Consider the following 20,563-nt stretch of genomic DNA (forward strand, 5'->3'; position numbering starts at 1 on the left):
TTCTCATGCACCCGGCTTCACAAACAGTTAACAGCGTGAGGTAACAGGGTTGTGCAGTTACACAGAAGGCAAGATGGGAAGAAGAGAGAAATGAAGAGCTGAAGGAAAAGACTGGAAAGAGGTGTTCACCATTGATGACAGGAAGGAGATGAAGGGATAAGGAAGCCGAGAGGAAGGCTCTTCCAGACAGAGCAGGGCAAGTCCTTTGCAGCAATGCTCTGATGCTGCACAGCAAGAGTGAGCCTGTGTACTTAACTTTTAAGTTAAGTACATAGTATGGGACTTCTCATATACCTGCAGTGTGTGCATAAGTGCTTTTCTTGGTAGGGGTCCCCCACTGCTGCGAGTTTGTTTTAAACAGCAGGGCTGCCACCATTGCTGGGTGAGTCAAGGGAATTAGAAGGAAAACATTCCCTGGTGGGTCCAGCTCATGGCCATCTGACACCTGACCAAGAGGAGTGGATGTGGAAAAAATCGTGTTAGCCACTTTCCCCTTCCCTCTCTGGGTCTATCAGAGCAGGGAAGAGGGCATATTCTCGTTAGTAAGCAGTGGTTCAACTTGTCATGCCACAGTGGACTTCCTCTCTGTGCTGCTCTTAACTTCTTTTTAGAAGGCAGCGTCACCCTTTTATCCAGATGGAAATATAATCCTTTCTTATGGTGAGGATATAAAGACATTGGCAAGCACCTGTTAGCCAGGTTGCAATTAATAGCACAAAGCCATGCAACCATACAACAAACCAGACAGGGAGCCTACATTTTATAGCCTTGTTTTAGACAGACGGTACTTCTTAAGAATAAATCTAAGCTGAATGGCTTTCTCACTTCTTGCATCTGTATAGTTAAAGCTAACCTCAAACTAGTAGACAGATAATCAAAACTGCAAAGTAGAATGATTTGGCAGATGTTTTAAGGCTGCTATTGCTTCTATAAATCCAACAAATGGAAGAAAGCCCACTGAAAGCTTTTTATCATGGTTTTTCATTGTTAGAAGATTGTATTTTGGGAAGGGGGGAGTTTCTCTTTTGGTATTTCACATGAAGTTGGTCCCACAAGGTAGCTGTACAAGCACAGCCGAATAGGTAGCTTATGGCCTCCCTGAGAAGGGCCAAGTCCAGAAGGGAGCCGTTCTGGAAAGTGTGCTGCTGTCAGCCGGTGAAGATTTCACAACTTTGAAAATGCAACTTCAGCTCTGATTTATGAGCAGTCCTGGGGACAGGCCTCTGCTGTTTGGCACAACAGCCCTTTCCAAATGAAAAACGAAATTTCCACCAGCCAGCACTTGGGGGGTGCACTCTGCTCTCCTCTAAAAATGATACCTCGCCCACGCTCAGCCTGACGGATGCCGCAATACATATCCCGGCTGTTAGGAGGCCGAGATATTCAATCTGGCTTTCCAGCCTGAAGGATTTAGCCCAACATCCTAGGTTTGCCTTCGGTTTGGACTCGCTGGCTGCCGTCAAAGCAGAAGTTAGTGGTGCCCTTGAGGGAGGAGGGGGTGGAAAGCGTTCCCACTCCTCCGCCGTTGCCGTCTCCGTTCCCTCGGGAAAGGGGATGATGATATCAGCTCCCGGCTTTCCTCTTCCTTGGCGTCTCCCAGTTTCCCTTCTGCCTCGTCCTTTGCAACAAGGGAGTTGGTGGCATTGCTCTTGCCGCCTGGGGTATCTTCTAGCTGTCCTCTGGTGGTGGTTGATAAGACAAAGACCTTCTAGGTTAGACCTAGGAAGGAAGCAGAGGAGTCATCTTTATCTCTACCACCGCTCACAGAGCCATCCTTTCTGCTTCCCTTGTCGGGCTGGTTTTGGTGACCAGCAGCACATGCACCCTGAGTGTCTAGAAACAATGTGATGAAAGTCTCTGCAAGACCAAGAAAGACAGAACATAAATGTAGTAGTCTTTCTTCTCTTATTCCTCATTTACTTTGTCCTCAGGTCTCATGCTGCATCCTTTCACTTGGTGAATTGTTTGCAGTGTGGATGGTTTTTTCTGCACATTGTCTGAAAGGGTGATTCATCATTATTTTGGAAGCATACCTCAAAAACGTGTATCACTGCTCTCTAGGGAGGAATCAGGACTCATCCTTGACTGTTTGAGTGCTATGCTTTTTTTGTCCTTTCTATCCCTTTTGCCCCCTGCTTAATATTGCATCACTCCTGCTAAAAGTCTCTTGCTCTGTCTCTGAATTCTCTTTCTAGAAGTTGCCATTCCCCTTTCTTGCAAGCGGTCAGGTCCCAAGCATTTTTTCTACATAACTAAATGAAGTGTAAGTGTGTCTGTGGGCCTGTGGAGTATCTGTCAGTGGGTGGTGTTCAATGAAGATGGAAACAAAAATTTAATATAATCAGCAGTTGAAATAGGTGATTTCTTTGCAGCGGTGTGCTAGGAAAATACCTGCACAAGCCACAGAAGCCCGGCAAAGGCGTTTGTGGTACTGCTAGTGAGGCTGCTGCAAATGTGCTTACAGAGCTAAATGTTCCCAGTTCCTTCCTTTGTACTCTCTGTCAAGATCTGCTAGACCTCAGGAGCCCATAGTGTGATCTGTTCTCTCTTAAATTTCTTTTTTAAAAAAGTATTAGAAAGAAATGGTTCAGCTTAAGTGATACAAGAAGAGAAAAACAACAGCCAGTGAGATTCCTGAGGGTTTTGGCACATTTGAAAGCTTAAAAAATGGTCATAATGTAAAAACAAAAATTGGCCATTGCTTAATTCATGCTCTAATAGATCTTTGTCTTTTGGGAACATGATTTGAATGCCTGAGCTATTCATGTTAAAAAATGGCCCCTGCATCTGCATGGTGATGGCTCTCTCACAAGGACAATTGGTGGTGGTGGTGGGGTTTTTTCCCAGTAAATTAGTGGTAGAAGCACCCTTCCACTGAAAATGCATGCATCAGGGGAACACCTAGAAGTGATGAGAGTCACAGAATCAAAAGGCCGCAGTTACAGCCAGTGATTCCTGAGGGTTTTGGCACATTTGAAAGCTTAAAAAATGGTCATAATGTAAAAACAAAAATTGGCCATTGCTTAATTCATGCTCTAATAGATCTTTGTCTTTTGGGAACATGATTTGAATGCCTGAGCTATTCATGTTAAAAAATGGCCCCTGCATCTGCATGGTGATGGCTCTCTCACAAGGACAATTGGTGGTGGTGGTGGGGTTTTTTCCCAGTAAATTAGTGGTAGAAGCACCCTTCCACTGAAAATGCATGCATCAGGGGAACACCTAGAAGTGATGAGAGTCACAGAATCAAAAGGCCGCAGTTCTGCAGACCTCTCTGAGCTTCAGCAGCTCTTCTGCCCTCCCAGTGTCTGAGAAGGAGCTGCAGATGCTTTTGGTTAACCAGAAGAGGCTAGCAGTAGTGCTACAAATGGGTACCCACTTTTCTAAGGAAAAATACAATATGGGTGGACCTTTTGCTTGCCTGAAATTACCAGACCTCAGTTACAAAAAAAAACCAACCCCAAACCAAACCACATTCAAAGCAGTATTGGGGCACTCCTGAGGTCAGTCAGCTTAGCCTGCTTAATTCAAGCACATGCTTAGGAGTTTGCTGACTCTTAGTCAATTTAGCTGTTTTTAAGTAAATAAGAATGTGGATGGATAAGATGTTGAGGACTGGGTTGAAAATGGCTTTACAGGGAGGTTCAGATGATACGTGAGGCTGTGGTCTGGGCGTGAACCACAGTTGTTACTTGACTTAGTTTTGGTTGCAGTTGAGAAGACCTACACCAAAGTTACCAATCAGCAAATCTGCTCCAGACTTGTCAGATTATTGCACGTTGACATGCGCCCAAAAACTGAAATGAAACACGGTTAAAATTAAAATGCAGCTTTACCAAAAGCCAGATGCTTCATTATGAGCGGAGCTAACCTACCTGCCAAATACTGCTAACCTGCATGAGGCAGGTGATTAATTTTTTACAAGTCTTCTTTGGCAACTAGACATCTGTCCTCTATTCCTAAAAGTAATATCTCAGGGCAAATGATTTTTTTTTCCCCTTCTTGGTACTCCAAATTACATAAAACATATATATCATGAAAATTATATTGTGGGCATTCTGTATGAAGATATACTGTGGGCCAGTTCTTACTTCAGATCACTTTCACGCCAATGTAACTCCATTGGAGTAATTTCTGGTTTTATACTTTCTAATTTTTATATGTAAGAAGAGTAAAAAATCATATCTGTAACATGCCTTGTAATCTGGAATGTCAGTATATGTGGTTACAATATAGATTTTCCATTTTAATCAGTCATTGTTCCAACTAACAGACTGAATCAGTGGAAAATATGGTGTCAAATTACTCAGTTGCTCTCTTGAAGTACGTTGCAGCTTTCATTATGAGCAGGGGTTTATCATTTCTTTCCTTGTGAAGAATAGCTCGAGATCTTCTTTGATACGTGCCGTGAAAGGGAGATGATCCATTACAGCATCTGCTATATACATACACATAAGTAAAATATGTTGCATGCTGTCAGTACAGTGAAATCAAATAAATTTCTCCTCCCTCCACATGTTTAAGAAATAATTTAGCAGGAGTTGCATATTTTCACTGAAACAGTTGAAACACGCTAGTGATCAATTTACTTGCACATGGTAAAAATAATACAGGTTGCAGACAGATTTGTAATACAGTTTTTAAACACCTGTTTTTAATGTTTCAGTACCCAATAAAGCGGAGGAACTCCTGCTTTTGGTTTGCATGCAGACATTATGTACATTGGGATTTAAAAGTCTACTGCCTAGGTTTCAAATGCAGCCCTGTTCAAAGCAGTAAATAACACTTGCAGGCACAGCGCGGGTATGTTTTTTGGGAGTTCCTCGACACTTCAGTTACAGACACCAAAGTCCCCCTCAATGAGTTTTGCTCTTTGGGGCACTGATAACATCGTGTTACTGCCAAATGTGAATCCTGGCGAAAACCCATCGTCCTCACCAGAAAGGGACCTCCCTTGCCACTTGCAATCCTACTCATGTAAAAATATTGCTGGTCCAGTTCTGCGTAATATAAGGGAAAAAATGTAAAATAGATTGAGCAAAGTGATCTTTCTATTACAGTGCAACAGAGCACTTAAGTACATCTTTAAATTTTCATAAAGTGGGATTAAATGTTGAACATGTGCTTAAGTTTTCTACCAAGCAAGGATACATTGATCAACTGGCAATTAATTGTGTCACTTATTGTCGCTCAGGTTACTCAGCTGCAAAATCTGGATTAAGACACTTTCACTGCCTTGCATGGGTGTTACAAGAGATTGGGTGTCACACGTGAGCACGTGGGGCTGCCAACTGCCTGAAAACAGCATGAAAAAGAGGAGCAAGTTGCAGAATCTGTGCTCTGTTCTTGCAGACCTCTGCTGCTTTTCAGGAGATCCATTAAGTTTTCCCTCTTAAAAATCTGATGCACTTTGGGCATCGGTTGCAGGTTCCCCATGTGTTGCTGCTTCCTTCTGATGGTTTTCAGGTGAATGCTATTAACTGGATCCTCCTTTTTGTCTGCCTTCAGTCCCTTTGATTTTGGGATCCCTTAGGATGATTGCATCTTCTTTTTGTTCTGCTACTGTTATGCCTGCTAATAATGGGCATGAAGTCCCTGTGTCTCTGAAGCTTTTACTATATGTCTGGATAGCAAGTCAGGCGTAATGATGCTAGAGCCAAGCTTCCCATCACCATCCAAAATCTCCCCATTACTTTCCTCTGTCTTTGGGCAAACTGTACCTTTCTTCATGTCATTTAAGTCTGTAATTTAGACCGGTCACTGAGGTCTGCTATGTTTAGCTGATTCCTGTCCCTGTGCCTGCAGCAAAATAGCAAGATCAGCATATCATGCGTGTTCTGTGCAGGACATGGATGCCCATATTTGCTCTACTCAGTAAGTCGCACGTTCCCGTCCCCTCGGCTCTCTGCCAGTGAAAGGACAGTGGCTAGCATTCGGGAAGTCTGCAGCATATCGTGGCTTGCAAGTAGATAAATAGCTAGAAGGGAGTGGGTCAGAAAAGAGATCACGTTTCGTTTCTGGAGAGCTGCTTAGAGCCAAGCTGTGCGTGAAGCCCGGGCACAGCTCAGGCGCAAAGGGTTAGTCCCGAATTTTTATCCCCCTCCTAACGTCTTCACCTGAGGCTGCTGCTTGATTTAGCACCGCAAGGGGAGAGACCTGAGCCTGAGACGGTTGTGGCATGTCAGGATTAAGACGCTTGAGCAGGGCTTGCACAACGTTGCCTGTGCTTGCCCGGGGCCAGGACTGCCAGCGCCATTGCTCTCCCGTGTGTGCACGTGGGGACATAACGCTCTGCTTATGAGCGTGGGGTGGAGAAGGGATGCGAGTACCTATTTTGGATGAGACAGGCCGTTGCCAAAGCGAGCAGCGGTGAGCGGGGTGTCGCGCACCAAGCGGGGTGCTGGATGTGGCCATGGGGCGAGGGGGTGGGTGCTGCATGGGTGCTGCTGGCAGCGTGCCTGGTGCAGCGGGCAGCACCGGGGCCGGTGGGGGGCTGAGCTCCCGCTGCCACCCCCGCTCCCTGCACATCCTGGACTGGCATGTTGTTGTTATGATTGCTATGGAAATAATTTCAGTATGTTTTGTAGTTCTGAGATGCTGTGTCTTGCATTGTTTGGCTGGAAAGCTGCTTGACTGGTTTTAGAGGGTGGCTGTACATGCAAAAAAACTAGCTGATATTTTTTCGTGGTGGAAAGTAGGAGATTCGCAGCATGGTTTTAATTAGAATCGCTCATTTAGTCTTTCACTGCAGTGTGTTCTTTAGTTGAAAGATAATTTAATTTTCTTTGTTTTGGAAGATTTTCGTGCTTGTCTGTGTGAAATGTCTTTATTTACTGTGCCTCATTGTGCTTTGTGCATAGCTTTGATTGTGAGGAGAATCAAAAACAAAAACTTCCCTGGGCTGTATTATTTTCCACCTGCTGTGGCTTTTAATACAGTCTCACTGCTATATATGTACCAAGTGCCTGCATTTCTAGGAGAAAAACACCAAAGAAAATTGGCAAAGCATGCAGGGTTAGATTTAGCTGTAAAACTCTCATTGACTTGAAGAGGAATAGCACATCTAAAAGTTGTGAAGTGCTGAAGAAGCGTAACTGGTATGGGTTTGGTTTTTCACCTTGGAGAAGTCCACAGATGATAACACTTGTTGAAAAAAGGCAAAATCCAAAAAAATCCTGCGGCTCTTTGCAGAACGCTGTATTAAGATCTTGTAACACCTCCTGTGCTACGGAGAGTATTTGGTCTGGTTGAAACACAATACAGTGTGGAGCAGTCGTGTTTATATGTATAAAAATACTTGGATAGTGCCTGTCATCTCAGAATAAAAAAAAAGCTACATAAAATATGTAAATCTCTCCCCATATATGCAGGAATTCATAAAATGGCTTGGAATGTGCAGCTTTTTAAAAAAAAATATAGATGGCATTTATTCATCAATAATCCTTAATAATCCTGCAATAATTTTCCAAATGGCTTTCAAATTAATTTTCAACCGCTTCTCTTGCAATGATGTTGTTTTCATTATGTGGGCCTTATGTGTCGTAGCTCTTACTCTGCAATAATATAATATTCCTCAGTGTAGACTCAAATATTGTTACTGAATATAGGTTATAGAGTATTATTGACTACAAAATGGCATACAGTAATATAATTTTACACAAACTCAACCCATAGCTGCAAACATGAGCTGCCAGGGACAAACAAATTTAGACCACAACTTGCAGGCACATCTGCTAGCATCTAGGTACACAAGTAATCTCAAGCACATGTCCTGAACACATCAAAGCCTCGTTTTCTAATCCCTCCCGGTTGTGAGGAAAACCTTAAAATATGTGAACTGACATAGCCCCACTGCTGGCTGCAAGAGCCCTACTTGAAATGGAGGCAGACTGGAGAGGTTTTGTAAAGAGCAAGACAGTGCAGTAGCGATGCTGGTGCTGGCTCTGCAGTTTTGCTAGCGTAAATGGAGCCCCTGAAACTCTCAGCCCGAATAGCTTTTACATGGGTAGTTGCTCTAATCACAGGGCAGCGTTAACCTAGAAGCCTAGCTGTAATAGCAGATGTTTTTAGGAAAATCATCTAATGAGTAAAAGCATTCTTCTGTTCCTCCAGTCTTGAATAAAATAACATAAATAAAATAAAGAAAAATATGATCAAATTTGGCCTCGAGCCTCTCCACTCTCCAGTTATTAATGAATGCTTTTTTCCCTTTATGTATTAGAAAGGTGTGTAATATAAGTAAGTTTGAATTTATTATAAAAATGAACATTAGCAAGAGTACTGCCTTTTTATTACAACTTTAACATGCGCTCCAGTTTTGAAACAACAGCAAGACCACCCAAAATGTACCTGATGCTGCTGCAGAATTTCCTGAGTGCTCCAGAGCTGAGATGGGGAGCGCTGCTGGGGGTGGGTTGCTGCAGTCTTTGCACGTGAATGAGTTGATCCTTGCAGCACCTCTCCTCTGAGAGAGGGAAGGGCTATTAGTCTCATCTCAGGCACGGGGAGGGAGGCTGCAGGTGGAGCCGGTTAAATGTCCGTCTCCCAGCTGTGACCACCCGCTGCCCACCCTGTGTTGTGGCTGACTCTAGGTCCGTGGTACAGCAGACCCCCAAAATCAGGGTGGAGAAGCCGAAGCACTGAAGTTAAGCTGTGGTGGAGCTGACTTTGACCTTTCCCTCTGGGAGAGGAAAGGGCTGCAAAGTACCACCGTTCAAGTTGATGGTCTCGTACCCCTGCTGTGAAAAGCTGTGGGCCCGAAACACATGATGGTGAAGTGCAAAGCATTGTGTCTGTAGTGGGCTCTGCCACTGCCGGGGTCTTCTCACAGCAGCTCTGCTCCGTGTCTTTTTGGGCTAAGTGCAGTGTCCCTTTCTTGCAGCACTGCCCTGGGTTTGTGGGACACTCATGCTTTGAACTGTGGCCTGGGCTGGTTACGGGGCGAGTCAACATTTTGGATTTATTTGGCTAACCGTAGATGTCTGCAGCTGAGCTAATTGCCTTAGTTTCTCTCTGTAATCGGGGGAGGCTTGTCAGTATAGAGTTTAGGAAGCTATTAATTTTATTCTGATGTGAACATCTGAAGCAGCTCAGGTAAGTCACACCTTCAGAGTGCATGTCTCATTTTGCTGGCTGTGAAGGCAGCCAAGGTGACTAGACCCTGTTGTTGTCCAGCCTGTATGTGTTAAAGTCAGGTGGCGTGAATCACCTGGCTTTTTCCTGTTTCTTTTTGACTTGATGTGTTGTGTATAATTATGTATAACTGGTCCCAGCAGGCTTTAAGATCTTACCAGTTCGCCAGGATGGAAGTTTACTTCGTAGGTTAGATACCCAAGTAAGGCTTGAGTATGACGGGGAGAAGCGGTGCCTTTTAAGACTTTGGCATTCCTGTCTCTGGCTTGGGACTTGACCCATGCCAGAGCCTCATGTTTGAAGTCAGCAGGATGATATAGATGCTGTCTTGGTTTGCGTGTAAAAACACAGGTCCTGGTCACCAGTACTCATCACACCTCCCTTCAAAAAAGGAGAAAGTGTTACCCTCAGTGTGCTCCTCAAATCCCAGTCGTGCACTGACATCCTGCAACACCCACTGCAGCAAGGTATCATCCATTTGCAGCAGCAGATAAGCTACTCTGTAAAGCTTTTATTGGCAAGTTCTGCCATTGATATTTGCAACATTTTATTTGGCCATCTTACTAGCTTTAAATGGGGTTGTGGCATTAGCTCGTCAGTATTTGGATGAAATTCTAGTGCAACAGCTGTTGCTAAATAATGTTACTCAACGTGACAATATTTGGAATGATCGTTTGAAAATAGTCCGTATGTGCTGAGAAAGTTTATCTAAGAGTCTTTCATGCTTATTTTATTTACTTGCTGTTGGAGATCACAGGCCTTTCAGTTCCTTTTAGCTCTTGTGGCCAGTTGGGCAGAGCTGCTCATGTTATTTTTGTTGGTCAGAGAGTCTGGTCTGTTGCATCCATTTTTTTTTTTGGTAAAACAAGTGACATCAACCAATGGCATCACTGTTGCTCTCAAACAACTCACAGTGTGGAATTCAATCTCTCTGGATTTTTCACAGTTTAATCAGACTGTCTTGGAGGTCAAAACCTTGAAGCCGAGCTATAAGATATACCTGACCTATATTGCTGCATTAAGATGCTTTCTGTGGAAGGCACGCTCTCAGATAAAACTGCAGTGTAATCGGACCAGGTGGATCAAAGGTGGCTTGTGGAAGGAGAGTAGGACCAGAAGTGTGTAGTGACCTGGCAAAACACACTGCCCTTTTCTGCTCTGAGACAGGAGTCACAAATAGCATGTTTATGAATCTTGTGCATGTGATGACAACACTTTTTTTGGATTGAAACAATGGAAGCAGAACCTCTCTTGAGGAACATATACGTGCAGACAGCACTTTTCTGACTCTGAAGAGCAAGGGGGTTGCATTAATCTGCTTTATTCCTGAAGGAACGCGGGTGTAAATCGTGTGAGGATTGGAACCAGAGGGCTGGGAAGAGCTGCGTTTTCTGTAGTGAAGAAAGGGTTACCCGGCCACATGGCATGGTTACTGGCTTTTATTTTATAAGAAGGCTGAAGCACAAATTGATTAAACATAGAGCAGGCTGGAAATATGTAAAAACTTGTTATGAAATTTTCTCTGCTCTAATCAAGTCATGTATCTGTGATGAAGCAAAAACTATCTGGCAGAGCTGGAGATGGGAACTTGATCGCCCTATGCCCAGCTCGCTACTCCTTCAGCCGCAAAGCCATCCTCGCTCTGCGCTCTTATAAAATGCCTTGAAATGCTTTCCTTCTTTTAATTCATTTCTGCATAAAAAACGGACAGAGGTACTGTGAAATTTGGAAGCTATCGGTATTCATGTGATTTGCAGAAGAAGCGAGGAGGTTTATTTCAGGCCTTCAGACAGCCTCCCTTCCCGCTGCCTCCTTTCCCCAAACACAGAAAGCAGTCAGGGCTTTGACTCATGGGCTGTCTGATTATAATAAGTCCCACTTGGGACATACAGCTATATAGCGTGCTAGTGCATTACGTGCTTTGTCTGCCTCTATCATTGAGTTTTCAGTTCCTGCTCTGTGCTGCGGCCTTTGACTCCAATGGCTAATTAAATAGCAAGACGTCTTACATAAGAATTTTTTTGTCTTTTTAAAGGAGTTCTTGGCAAATCAGAGAAATTAAGAATTGGAAGTGTATTTATAGTAATTTTCATGGCAACAGGTCAGTCAGTCCAAAATTCATATTATGAATATGGCTCAGTATTTATAGCTCTCCAAATATTTACAGAGATAAAGCATTTAAACATAGCCCCAGCTTTCTGTCTTCAGTAGCAGTTTAAATAAATGGCATTGGGATAGGAGTTAAAATTTAGGGGGAAAGCAGCCATTTCTGGTCTAATACTGTCTCACTGGTGCCTATGAACCCCAGAGGTTATTTTGCCTGGAACTGTGTTGCCCCTGTCCCATGTGAGCCAGTGCTCATCTTGATGTGCAGGAAGAGCACCTCAAAAGCGTTGACCCTTAAGCAGATAACCCCTGGGGGTAGCTGGGCACCCCGTTGCCCTCAAATTTGCAGGGGTGGGAATTCAAAGTCATGCAGTTACTGCAGCGCTAGTGAGTCACCGAGTGATAATGCGGCATTCAGGGTGTGTGGCGTGTCTCGGGTTAGGAGAAGTCGCCGATGGATATTGGCAGTGGCGCTGTACCGTGGCTGGGATGGGCATCAGTGAGGGCATCACGCCTGTCCCACTTGTGCTGACGGCACCTGACACACGCCCGAGGATCCCAGGCCAGCCTGTGCTCACCCACAAATGGGAGCTTGCTGGATGCAAGCGGTGCGTCAGCGGCATGACGAAAGGCAGGTTCACAAGTATAAGCTTGCCCGGGGTATCTGCCTAAGAATATGTAATAAATTCCTGTTGCAGTGCTCCTGTGTTTTTTTTTTTTTTTTAACTCTTACATGATCACGGGTATGACTGTCCAAGCTGGAAGCTGTTACGGATGCTGAGGGCAAACATTTCAGTGGAAGCTGTATGTAATAACTGTTGCAGTGCTCCTGTGTTTTTTTTTTTTTTTTAACTCTTGCATGATCACGGGTATGACTGTCCAAGCTGGAAGCTGTTACGGATGCTGAGGGCAAACATTTCAGTGGAAGCTGAGTAAATTGAGGGGTTGGGTAGTTTCAGGGGGGACACTACTGCACTGGACTTCCTCCCAGACCCGGATTTTTAATCCGCGGTTTCCAGAGCCCCTCTTTCTGTTGTCAGCGTACACTTACTTGAATGCAATCTGAAAGCCTCCTGCGCTTCGGCTTCATATTGCTATGGATCCTGTCCAAATGCAAACACACGCAGGCTGCTAGGGTGGAGAGCCCCAGAAGGTCACACCTGGTGGCCGTGCCGCAGGACAAGCAATCCAGGGGCAAGGTTGTCCTCCTGCATGAGGGCCAGCGGTGGCCCCCCTTGGGCAAGTGTGGGGCTGTTTACCAAGAGGAAAACTTCTTCATTTAAGTGGACTGCCTGGCATGGGTGCCACCTCTGTTCCTCCACAGGGGAACGACTCTCCCCAGCCCTGTTCTCCAGGGAGGTTTTGGAAGCTCCCACGGCTGCACAGTTAGGTGGTGCCCTCTTAGAGATGGGCCATGGTGTGGAGAGGGCTGGCTGCCTCTGGTCACCTGAAGGTGGGGCTGGGGATTGTGAAGGGGCAGCTGGGATTATGGGAAGGATATCTCTTCAGTCTCGTGGTAGAAAATGGCACGAGAGCAGTAATGATTTCCTGGTGTCCCAATGAATAAGGAGCTCAGGACCTCCAAATTCATTCTGTTAGTAACTCCTTTTTTGATGGGCATCCCTCTTGTAAGTCTAACAATTTTAGGAGGAGTGTGAGTTGGGTTGGTTTCTAGGTACGTCTGTTTTTGAGGAGGAAGATCCTTCCTAGAAATAGGGAGCAGTGTCTTGTGGCTGTTTAGACAAGGAGATTTCATGGCTGTGCTGAAAGCCAGCAGCCACGAAGGCTGTTTTTCCCTGGATAGAGACCGAAATGACTTGTGAGCCAGTGACTGAGTGTACAGCATCTCTATTACATTAAGATTAATAATTCCTCACAGCGTATTTGCAGCTGGAAGTTTTATATAGGTCTTTATTCATCGTGATGTGAACAGCTGCTCTTTTGCTGCACTGTTGAATTAAAGTCCAAGTGGCAGCACTAGAAAGTGCCACATAAAACACACTCCTGCTGTTTTCCATTCAATCCTTCTCCCGTCCAGCTCTTGCCCTCTGCGCAGGCTTAGCCCTTTGCAGGAGCAAGCCATTTGATTTTTATTTGTGGACCAGCTCTGACTACATTTGGATCTTAAAACAGAGTTTGAGTGAATCCAAGGAAAATTAGTTTTAGAAAGGAAAAATAAATCTTGAAAGCGGCACAAAAACCTGTAGGAATTCCTGTTACATTTTTATTTGAAGTGAAGGACTAAGGTGTAGTAGCATGTATGTTAAGTCGCACAGGGCATAAATTATATGCTTTTTTTGGTTAACTGTCAGACAAAATTCAGCAGAAGCTATCACAGCCAGACAGTCACCTCAGCTCCTAAGGAGGTGGGTTTTTTGTTTTTTTTTTAATTCTGAAGTCTGTCTGCTCTGCTGTTTTGAATAAGACTCTCCTCTTTTTTTGGCTTGTGCTCTCATCAGAGAACAGAGTGTACAGGAGCATTTGCGTGGCCCAAGTTCAGCACCTCCATTTTGAATCCACGGTGACAAGTGGTCTGGAGCTGAGCTTTGCACGTCATCTGAAAACTGGCTCCCACTATTGCATGCCTGGTTGCCGGCAAAGGGAAGAGGTACCTGGTCAGGATGATGTGCCTCTCTCAGTCCTAGGTATGCTGTGGGCTGCAGCAGCCTGCATCCTTCTGGGCCAGAGACCTAAAAAGCACAAAGAGCATGTGGGTGGTACAGTAGTGGCTGAAACATGTACCCCTGCAGAGCGTGCTGCTGAAGGTGGAGAGAAACAGCTGGAAAGAGACAGGGATGCTGCGAGAGCCCGCAGCAGGGCGGGCACCGCAGTGGTTTCTTGGTGCCCAGTGGATGCTGCGTGTCTGGCCGAATCGGCGCTGCCAGGGCCGCTCCTTGCCCCGCGGGGTCCTGCATCTCTCAGCTGGGGGCTGCTGGCCCTTGCCTGGAGCCCGCTCTGTAGGGCAGAGTACAGCTGCCTGGTAGTGCCCTGCCCCTGCCCTGGGGTGCGCGGTGCACCCCCTTATCTGCCGGAGGGCTGCCTGGCTTTTCCCGGGCACTTGGTATTAAGCCCTTTGGTTTGGGAGGGGAGGCTGAGTGGAGAGCCTCTACCATCCCCTGGCTCTGGGCACCTGAAGTGTGTTTTTTCCACAAGCTTCCCCTAGCAAAGGAATTCGGAGTCAAACCAGGCCAGAATAGGAATAGGAGGGGACTTTGTGATGAGGGCAGTCTTTTCGTCTTTTTTTTGCCAGAGCCATAGGTTGCTGGCTCCCTGAGCTTTCAGCAGCAGGTCCCTGGGCGTTTTCAGCTCAGGGGCGCAGAGGCAGGGCAGTTCAGTGGCTGCCCAGGCGAAGGTCAGGCAGGATCTCTGCAGCGCACGTGAGAATAGATGCCTGGGTCTCCACTTCGCTTCACATGATAGTCATTGCCCGCAAGACCAACTTTTCCCTCTTCCCGTTTAAACCCGTAATGCAACGGCTTACATCTCCTAGTGCTTCTACGTGGTAGCTAAAAGTAAATTCTTTTTCTTAAAAATCAGATTGATGACCCTATTTTTATGCATGCTTGGTGCTCACAGCTAAAATCAATACTCAAGATGTTCATGCACTTTCCTTGTAGTTTAAACAGTTTGATCTTCCATTTGGTTTTAAAAAATCAGGACACTGAGCACTCGCTGATGTTATTTTTTTGAGGCTGTACATTAGGTACGTTTTTAAAACATGACAATTTGTTTCATTTTATCATTCATCATGTGCAGTTACTGTAACCAAGAAAAAGACCTACTGCTTGAGAAAGTTAGCAATTAAGCTATTTGGTGTGTAGCTCCTGAAGCTCTGGTTTAAAGAGACAAGCAACAATTACTTTAAAAATGTCACTATTTTATAGATTTTTATCCTTTTTGAAAGCATTAGAATTACATTCCAAAACACTGATGGGGAAAAAAGGGAAAGAAGCCCCCTCTCCCCAGACCGGGTGTTTAGTCTCACTAATGATTCTCTCCAGACTGACTCAGGGTATTCCTTCAACAGTTCTAGAAATGCAAGTGGGACAGATGGACCTGTAAGGCATTGCTGAGCGTAAGCACTGCGGTACCTGCTGCAAGCAGCATGGCCATCAGTTACATGGTAGGATAAGAAAATGTAGATATTGTTCTTACTATACACCATAAATGGGTGTATTTACTACTTGTCTTTATTACGTACCAAACGTACAAAGAGCAGGCACACACATTTGTAGATGCGTCGCTGATACGGATGTTACCTATGGATTTTTTTGGCACATCATTATCATTAAGGATGCAGCCCCTACTAGCGTGGAGAGTCTCAAGCACAAGCTGCTGACTAGTTTAGAGGGTCCCTGGTCATGCCCCACTTTGTTATTAGTGGGAGCTCTGCCCTGAATGCGTTGGGACGGGCTAAGCCCTAAATCAGCCACTACGGTCATTTAACATATTTACAGTGTCAGAGTCTGGAGGAATGCACCGCTGTAAGGTTTTTGCAGTCTTTTCCCAGAACTCCAAATAAGTACATTTAAAAGCTATTATGTAGTGTAGCTCCCTTTTTTCCTGATGGCGTGAGTGGGGGCAGAGAGTATACCTGGCTGGTGTGTCCCGTCGAATGGGACCATTCTTTCGGTGGCCTCCAGGAGCCTCTCCAGGCACAGAGGGCTCCTTGTTACGACAGGTAGCTTTCTGAGCATTTCAACAGATGCTTCAGCACGCCAAAAGCATAAAGCACTTGGAAGGGAGCACGCAGAATATTTCAGCCGCGTTTCTTAAAATAAATGTCGTGGCTTAAATAATAGAAGTTTTCCTCACAGACTCCAGAATAACCACCGACGGTGAAATAGCGTTTGAGTTATTGGATGCGACATTTGCAAAAATGCCTCAAAATTCGGTAACTACAGCGAGGTTTGGGGACATCTTGCTTTTTTTTTCCTAACACTCATGTTAAGAGCACCTCAGCTCCGTCTGCTCATCATTTTTCAAGTCTGTTTAATTCTGATTGCCAGATTTCATAGATATGCACCAGGCACACGGTTGGAATCCAGGCAGGCTGGGTATGCTCACGTCTGTGATAAACCTCAGGTTATCATCGCTGTAGGACTGATTCAGATAGTACCTTGCAGTCGGATGTTGGCTGTGAGGGGTGAAACAGCACTGTTTCCCTCGCGCTTTGCTGGCCGCCGGAGGAAGACGCCTGGCGTTTAGCGCCGTGGCGCCTGGACGCGCGAAAACATTCAGGCCTGATGCACAGTGCATGGCGCGTCTGTCTGGGGAAAGGCAGGGATTTGCTTTGGCACCCTGCGTCAGGACGAGCAGCAATCTACTGGTGAGAATCAAGACGTGTTGGTGGGAGAGGGTGTTGTGAAAGCGATGATGGAGAGGTGTAGGAATCCCAGGGAAAGCTTGGCGCAGTGGAGCAGTCGCCCAGCCGGTGCAGCCTTTCCCTCGCTCTTGCGTAAGATAATGTAAGGTGACAAAGAGCTTAACTGTGATCGGTCCTGTTCTGGTGTTAATTACCAGTGACTGCATCGCTTTTGATAGAATTAGAGGAGTGTAAAACAGGCCCACAATTAAGTTTGATTTTGATCTTAGCAGCTTCAGACAATATAAATGCAAATACCATTTGAGACCAGTTCAAATATTTTCAACAGTGTTGCTCAAAAAAAAAAAAGAGCAGAGTAGTCAGTGGTCAGTCAGAACAGGAGAATATGACCTACTTTCATTTTAAAACCAAAATCTGCATACTTAAGTTTTGCCTGCATTTTTCCTTTGTACTAAACCAGGCGACTGCTGTATCCTCACCTTTATTTGGGAAGGAAAACTCATTCCAAAACATTGTGCACCTGATCCGTATTTGCAGCTAAGTCCTTTTACGCTTTCACAGCAGGGGAAAGTACAGCTCTTTCCACTGGGATCTGCGTATTGCCAAGCAAAGCACGCTTGGTAGGAAAGGCACATCCTTTATTATGAATGCCGTAGCCAAGAGCAGCCTTTGTCACCTGTACTCAGCCACTGAGTTATTAAGAGAAGAGCTTCGGACTGTGTTACACAGAGAAAAAGATAAAAATAGGGTGTCTGACGCATGCATCCCATGTTGCACGCCAGGAAACAGAATCATTATACCACCAAGTACAGTATTCCAGAGCACGCGTGGAAAATATGCATGGATGTGAACGCGCGAGATCTTTCCTAACAAAGAAAAATACTCAGTCCCCCTTTTCCCCCTTCCCATTTTACATCTGTCTTGTTCGATATTCCCTTTACCTGTTGACAAATCTAACAGCCCGGAGTACCACAGCTCTGCCTTTACTGCCACCGCTCCCCTCGTAGTCCTGCTGAACAATGTGACAGTAGTAATGCTCACCTATATTTTGAGGGAGCCGCAGAATATTCTCGCTGCACCCAGCTGAGAGTAAGCAAAATCTTGCCCGTTCTCCAGACATCTGCAGCATGCCGAAAACTCGCAAAGCTCAGCGCTGTCTGTCACAGAAGTTGTGCGCTGGGTGCATAATCTAAAATTAGTCATCCACAGTATGTGCCCCTTTAAATGTTAATCCTTGCATCATTTTCTTTTATTGCTTCTGTTGGCATACGTGATTATGTGACATAATATAAAAGTAAATAATGTGATGCAATGGGTAAAACTCAAAGGGAAATACATATCAGATATCGGATGCCTCCTACCGCAGAATATGAAATAAAACTTACAGTGAGTTGAGAGTGAGGATTTTGCCTGTTTTGAGGGCAGCAAAACCAACCGTATAGTGATTACATTAGTCTTTCTGGGTGTTTTTGACACCTCCCAGCTCTTGAAAATTCATGTTCGTTCAGTGCTGTAGCCACTACTTGTCTTCAGGTGCAGAAGTAGCTGTCAGGGAGTAAGTAACTGTGGGTAATGGATCCAAAGCAAAGCCCAGCAGGGCTGTACGACAGGGCCTTTAAAAAAAAACAAACATAAATTTAGTTTAAAGATCACAAGCCTTAAAAAACAATGCAAAACATGCATCTGAGATCTTACTATTTATTTTCAGCATGTGAACCCTTCTCGGGGGAGGGCAGGTACGCAAAGCTGAGGACTTTGGGTGTTCAGTTGCCTCCTGGTAGGAAACCTGTGGGAAAAGCACAAGCTGAGACTCAGCAGTAGGTTGTGAGATACGGCAGCAGCTGAGTTCAGATTTAAAGATAAAGCCTGAAATAGCAGAACCCAATGCAAGACCAACATTTTTTGACCCCTTTCTCTGGATTCAGTAAAACATATGGGTACCTCGGTGTGCGATTTAGCTTTTGCTGAATTGAGGTTTGAGTTACTCGCTAGTCTATTTTTACCTTTTAAGCAGCCTTGTAATTCAATATGTGTTTGTTTTAATTTTACACTCTCCATAAAAAGCACCGTCCATGACGAGTTGGAGAAGTGACCACTGGTAATGCATAGAAATTTAATTGGCTGGTGTGTCACACTCTTACTTTTCCCCCCTGCAAACCTGCGTGCCGCTTGCGATCAAAAATACCCCACGATACCCTGCGTCTCCTCTGTCACATCAGCTTTGCTGCTGAGGCTCTGGAGATGCTGAGGTGGGGTGAGATCAGACCGGGCCGAATCCAGGTCACTCCACCAGCCCGCTCGCTCGCGCCGGTGACGGTAGTGAACAGCCAGGGCTGCAAGGCGGGGTGCATGGGGTGGTGATGAGTAGGATGGTGGCTTCCCCGTGGCCGCCCGCTGTGCCAGGAGCACACCTGCGATCGCCCGTCGGCAGCTCGGGCTGCATCTCCACCTATGGGGGTTAAAGCCAGAAAGCCCTCTTTTTGCAGTGTAGCGCTAATGTTGGTGTCAAGGGCCGTAGGAGGCGGGTGTTCCGTGTGGGGCTGAACCGAGATGTGGAGCCCACGGCACCCTGCTGAAGGCAACGCGCGGGCTTGGCTCTGCTTTTCTCTCTCCGTCATTTTGCCAATACCACAGATTTTCAAACCGCTGCTAATGTGTTTTAAATTTGACAACGCTGATATGGAAACCCCCATATCATATCACAACCCCCTGGCTCCGAGCTGCCTTCGTGTGGTGTCTCAGCAATGCAGAGCTGATAAAATACTGGAGTGCTAGAAATGAGCTGCCTCCTCCTGTCCCTGCGTCCTCCCGGCATCCATGCGCTTTAGGTAAGGATGTAAAAATTGCTACACCAAATCAAACAAATTAAAGTGCTTCTGTTTTCCTCTTGGCTCTTCTGACCAAAGCATTGGGTGAAAAATCTGCAGTATGCCCGATTAGTGATAGAAGATGTGTCTAGGTACAGCGTCCTTCCTTGCTCATGCATTGGTTACCGTGGTACCTGAAATATTGCCATTATGCATTCCTGTTGCCATCAGTGTGTTTGATAGCAGTGGGAAGACTTTGTGCCTCTGTTTGCACTCGCCAGAATTTTGCAGTGCTCAAGGAGCAAAAGTGACTCAAGATCTTTGTTCTTAATAGCATTCCTGCTGCCAGATGGTAAAAAACTCCGGAGAGATAGGTCTTACGTTATTATGAAGCCACAAATTACTTTTTAAGATTTAAGGAGAGTGAAAGCAAGCAAAACACAAATATTAACAACATTTGATACAGGTTTCACCACTTGCTTTCAGCTTTATTTAGCTTTGGACTTGCATGCTCCGTAAATGAAAAATGTTGCTCCTCACCGAATTATGATCAGTGGTCTAATTTTGATCTATCAGATTTAGTGATGGTGCAGTGATGGTGGATAACTCATGGCCAAACCCACCTGAACCATTCGCAGAGGAAACTAAACCTACAACAAAGCGAGCAGGTTTGCTCTGAGATGGCACATCTCCTGGGACAGCCCACCTTGCCCGCACTCCTCTCTCCTATAGTTGCTGCATCCTCCCTTCCCTTGGGATGGGGCTTCGTGGCTAACTACTGCGAGATAACTATTTTTGTGAAACTCATTTCCCAGCATCAGGCGGCAGTGTTAAGCAGAGGTTGGAGCTGTCCCCAGACACCTCCACCCGTGGTCTCCTTCGCACCAGTGTGAACCCAGAGTAGCTTCTTCAGGAGATGGTGGGGATGAGGCCAGACTCTGCTCCTGCTCTGTCCCCAGCCTGTGGCAGAAATAACTCTTGTCATCAGAGCGGTCACTGTAACATGGATGAGGTTCAAGTCAGGCCCAGTAGCTTCAATGAGATTTTTGTGCGATTATAACAAGAATTTGACACACATGGTGAGCTACTAGTCATGTATATGTGATCTGTCTCCACGCTGTCCCAGGAGGTATTTACCAGCATAAAAATCAGTTAATGAGGGGACGTGTCCCAAGCAGCAGCCTGCTGCTGC

The 20,563-nt window shown here is 45.5% G+C and overlaps 1 protein-coding gene and 1 long non-coding RNA gene across 3 annotated transcripts in view; one reads left to right on the forward strand and one right to left on the reverse strand.

The window, feature by feature from the left end:
- The window catches only part of NFATC1 (nuclear factor of activated T-cells 1), a 114,871-nt gene that overhangs the window by 16,054 nt on the left and 78,254 nt on the right, over positions 1 to 20,563 (forward strand). The gene's annotated exons all lie outside the window — the stretch shown is intronic.
- Positions 18,007 to 18,419, reverse strand: LOC103897207. The gene is made up of 2 exons (XR_657475.2): positions 18,260 to 18,419; positions 18,007 to 18,177 (listed from the first exon to the last, which is right to left on the reverse strand). It is a non-coding gene; the product is annotated as an uncharacterized LOC103897207 (long non-coding RNA).

This window comes from Aptenodytes forsteri, unplaced genomic scaffold, assembly GCF_000699145.1.
Source record: "Aptenodytes forsteri isolate BGI_AS27 unplaced genomic scaffold, ASM69914v1 Scaffold338, whole genome shotgun sequence".
NCBI lineage: Eukaryota > Metazoa > Chordata > Aves > Sphenisciformes > Spheniscidae > Aptenodytes > Aptenodytes forsteri.